This window comes from Capsicum annuum, chromosome 1 (assembly GCF_002878395.1).
Source record: "Capsicum annuum cultivar UCD-10X-F1 chromosome 1, UCD10Xv1.1, whole genome shotgun sequence".
Lineage (NCBI taxonomy): Eukaryota > Viridiplantae > Streptophyta > Magnoliopsida > Solanales > Solanaceae > Capsicum > Capsicum annuum.
The window spans coordinates 171,198,500-171,203,870 of NC_061111.1; positions in this window are offsets into that span (position 1 = coordinate 171,198,500).

Sequence of the window (5,371 nt, forward strand, 5' to 3'; positions counted from 1 at the left end):
GACATAAGAATGATTTTGGTTATACTACTGTAGCGTTCAATAACATTCCATTTATGTCGCTACAATTTTTTTTACCAATCTTTGTTTGTCTAATTTTTGCCCTTCTAGTTCCGACGTAGTGATTTTTGATTATTTTAAATTTGATTGATTTGAATTATCTAACGGTTGATTTGTCTACTAGCTTGCATATCATTATTTTTGTTGATTTGGGATCTTCTGACCCCTTCAAATTTGATCCACGGACGTTAATTGAAAATCACTCATTGTTGGCAATTTGCGCTGATAAAACTTTAGTAGAGTTACTTTTCTAATATTTTCCTAGCAATTAATGTAGACATTAATTGGTATCACAATGCAGGCAACGTAGTCTGATTGAAATTGAAAATAGTCTCTAAACATGAAGTTACCTACTTCAATGCTTTTCAACACTAAACCACATATGTTTAAGCATGTTTATTTTATTTTACTTTTAGATAGTATTCATCAATGCCCTGCCAATTTAAAGTTTTATTTCCAAATCTATTGTTGGCGGTATTAAAAATTCTTTGATCTTCGAATGATTAGCATCATTAAGAAGATTTCAATTATCACTTACATTTCAGTAAAAATTAAACTAATAATGTTACGCAACATTGAATGAAAAGGCTACCTGTAAAGAGTAATATTGGAACATAAACCAAGTAAAAATATATGAACAAAGAAAGTTGACAATTATCTGTTTGATGTCATTCATGGGTCGAAGGTGGTTGCGGTGGCTTCGTCATTTTATCCACCACTGTTTTCATGTAACTTATAAGCAGCTCCTACTTTCGGCCAAAACTCTCCATACCTATATTCATTGCATCAACCTATTTTCTGACCTCAATCATCTGTGAACACAGCGACAAGAGTTGATTATGGGCAGTTGATTATGGGGAGCCAAAAAGTGTTTGGTGGTGAAAGGGGCTCCGGGATTGGAAGTTGCGGAATTATTTTCTTGGGAGCTCATTTTAAGTATAAATTTTTGTTTTGTTATTCTGTAGATGATCTCATATTCACATTTAAATAGAAAGACATTGAAGGCTTAAAAAAACAAGTGAAAGTTAAGGTAATAAATGTGGTAGATGGAAGGTCGAAGAAATTATTATATTTCCAAGGAATGCAGTTGGAAGTTCGAAAATATCTCAACTTTGAGCAATTTTCAACATTCAACATTCAATAAATCAAAATCAAAAACTCAAACTTTTCAGTTAATAATAGTTATTCTTTTGTGTAGTTACTCTTTGTAGTTATTTTAAAGGATTACTAATACGGAAAAGCTTTTTGGAACTAAATACGTTAGAAAATTTAAGCAATTCGCTCTAGTTAATTTGTTGATAATTCAAAAATTTGTTCTCAAGGAGATGGACATATCTTTGAGGGTACTCATCAGACACTTATAGTTTAATGACTCCTCATTTCGTTTTCTTCTTAGTAATCACTATAGATGACTGTTGGTTTAACAATTTTTTTTCCGTAATATCATTGGGTAGACGTGCTTGGGCAAACCAAAAATATTAATTCATTTATCTTTTAAATCATGTGCTGTGTTTTGAAGTCATGCCTTTTAGAAACATTTGGTTTTCATTTTTATTTTTTTTGCGAATTCATGCATTTTTGAGACATTTTTGTTTATATTTATCAATATTTATATTTGAAGTTACATGATCTTCCTCTATGGATGGGATAAATGACTTATCGTGTATTTATAGAATGAGTCAATAAAGCTGAAACATAAGCATACATTTTTTCCGTTAAGACTAGAAAGTAAAATTAACATTAAATCATTGATATTTTCTTTACAACATTTCTGTTTTCTCTCTACGGTGCTGGGTGAGTCGTAGGAAGTTGGAGGTGTATGGGAGGATCTTGGAGGCGGCATCATAATTTTGTCCAATATTTTCCCAATGATCTTAATCATGGCATCCTGCTTACGCTCAAAACTCTCCATGCATCAATTTAAGGTATCAAGCTCTATTTTGATGCAATGAAGCTGAGAGTACAATTCAAGAAGTAGGTAAAGTTCCTCATAACTTTGTTGAGGGTTGGAAGAGACTCGGGCGTTGGAAGAGGCCGATTGCTAGGAAAGCATTTTTAGCGAGCTTTGAATGTCAGAAATTGTAGGAATATGTGACATGTTATATAGTTCGTTTACCTTTACTTGTATAATAAATGGTTGCTTCAATGGTTGACCATATTTATACAAGTGATTTGATTACTCTATGTTAATTAATTAATATTTATTTTTTAATTTGGAAGAACGGAATGAACTTAATGCCAACGTTTGAGCTATTTTAAGATGAGTGTAAGATTAAAATTTTGAAAATGACTTTGAACAATTTTCAATCCTAAATCATATTATTTTTCCACACTCTTTGAAAAATCTCAATCATCTAACCTCAACAGACCCTACGCATTTGAACCCTATCCTACCCATAGATCTTGTTCACGAATGAAATTCTTCCTCTCTATTTGAATTCGAAAGTCAGAATGATTATTAACACAATTAATATTTTTCATTTATGATTGAAGTATTAAGAAAGAGTACCTAACGAGTGAAAAGTTAGAACATTAAACATACTTTAGGTAACTTAAATCATATTTGATATGTAAACATTTACTTTCCAGAAAAAATTAAAGTTAATGCTAATTTTTAAAGTAATGTTTGGTTATCTAGATAATGTATCAATTGGTTAGGCGTGCACATTAATTCCAACATTGATAGTTTACATCTTTCCCCTTTATTTAAATTGTGTGACCACATAGGAATCATGTAGTTAACCATATCAATTCGAAGAAGAAATTTATTGTAGTTGCAATTGTTGAAGTTATGAAGGTATGAGTTGAAATGACCATACATTGTTGTATTCCTATCATTTTTTGCATGTATGTTTAACCCTACCATTTATTTTATGTATTTACATCCATCCTACCGAAGAAATCTCCGATGGCGTTCAATGTGATACCGAACAAGTATTCAAAGCAGTGGCTGAGGTAGATGAACAAATGAGAAGGTCATAGGAACGTCTAGGGTTCATGATGATTCGGGTAAATGATATCGAAGAGATGTTTGAGGTGATACAAAAGGAAATTTTTGATCGATATCGCAAGGGTCAAGATAACTTCCTTCTTCCTTCAACTTATGCAGCCCCGACATATTCTCTGTAGTTGAAACCCCCTCTATGCATGCTAATCGTTACTTTTACAAAAATTTGGTTTGAAGCATTTTCGTATCTTTTTTGGTGTTACTATTATGTTTTGGGTTTTGAATGAATGTTGTAGTGTAGTATTTGGTGGTTTTAAGTATAAATCGTTCTTACTTTGAAATAGTAAACGTTGAAACTGAAAAATTTACCGAGGGATTAGGTGTAACAGTAGCAACTAATTGGGAAGCTACACTAACATTATTTTAGGTATGTCGGTTTTATTTTATTTTCATGTATTGTAATTACCAAAGCCTAGGCATTTGGACGATGCATTTTGTAATCTCTTGCGGGAATTAGTAATTAAAAATCATTTGTTTTTCGTAATATTACCATCAGTAAGGCGATTGCACATTCCATTAACATTTTAATTTAAAAAAAAATTAGATTCATAATACTTCAAAAAATATAAAATGATGCGACTAAACTACCTAAAGAAGTAGAACCCTAGAACAGGACCTCTTTGTTGGTCTAGTTTGTGAAGCTGCATCGCTTGTCTCACCTTGGTTGACCCTCCTGAATGTTATGGTTCAGCAACATCGGTGTCTCTTCTAAGGGAGCGATCAAGGCGATATTCATGAACTAACTTCTGATAGATATTAAAAGATTTAGTCAAGGGGTTTTGTTCGTTAAGCAGGAGCTTTTCAACATACGGGCCTCCTTTCCATGTGAACAAACGCTTAATGAGCTCATCCTCAAGAACTTTGCATTTCCATTTGCATTCTTCATAAATAATCTCTAGAACACTAGGGGAATCACAACTGCCTAGGAAAGTCGATCCTCTAACAGATGTTCTGTTCATGTTGCAAATTAATTTACCTTTCTTATTATTTGATGATTACAAACGAATGCGTTGGTACGTGGTGTTGAACATGTATATATAGACGGCTTGGCATGCATTAACAACCATTTAAATGAGTGTACATTTATTATAGTTAGTGAATACGCTTTATTTGAGTGGTTTGTTCATATGTTTGGCAGTAAATATATGAATCACTCGGTATAATTGAAAGCTATGATTGATAATGTGGTGCAATTGTAGTTGTTGAAATTAATATCGGATGTTATATAAAAATATGGGTCACAACGTAACGTATTTTCTATTGGAATGGAATGATATCGACACAATGAAAATTAACCTTTAACAATATGATGACCTAAAATTGCAAATCATTGAGTGAGTAACTGGAAGGATTGATGATCCTTTTTCATGATGTCTACCCTATAAATGAGAATGACTTGTTGTAACAATTTTAACTATGCAATTGTTGAAGTGACCCAAAACAACTCAATCTTCTAACCATTTCTTCTTAGTCAGGTGCAGACCTACGTCCAATTTGTGTGGTGCTCACTGCTCCGACTCTAGTTAAGTCGACGCATATTATGTTAGTACAAAAAATATGAAATATAGCTATATAATATAATATATATATATATATATATATATATATAAACAACCACTATAACAAAAACTGGTTGGTTGCATTGGCATTTAGATTGACTTTAGGGTAATCCATTTGTAGGAATGCCCATGGTTCGAACCTCATTGAGGTTAATTTTAATATTTTGTCATTTTAAAAAATTTGTAAGCACCTGCTATCCTTAAATCCTGTATTTTGAGGCTTCCTTTTGCGAAACTCACTATTGCATGAATGACACAAAATACTCTTTATGACCTTGGAAATTTTTGAAATGTAAATCCGCTTGCTAAATAATTTCATACTAAAGATGATACAAAAATATGGGTCACATTGTAACAGATTTTCTTTTGGAATTGAACGATATCGGCACAGTGAAAATTAACCTTTAAAAATATAACGGTACTTGAAATCGCTAATCGTTGAGTGAGTAGTTGGAAGGATTGACGAGCCTATTTCATGATTCCTACCCTATAAATGAGAATGACTTGTTGTCATAATTTTAACTATGCAAATGGCATTGCATTAATGTTGAAGTGATCGAAAACAACTTAATCTTCCAACTATCTCGTCTTAGTCTGGTGCGGGCCATGTCCAATTTATGTGGTGCTTGCTGCTCCGGCACCTAGGAAAGTCGATGCGGAATAGGTAAAATTAGGTATACGAAAGTATGTATATAATATATGGATAATTCACCCACTATAACAAACAAAATTTGATTGGAATCAAACG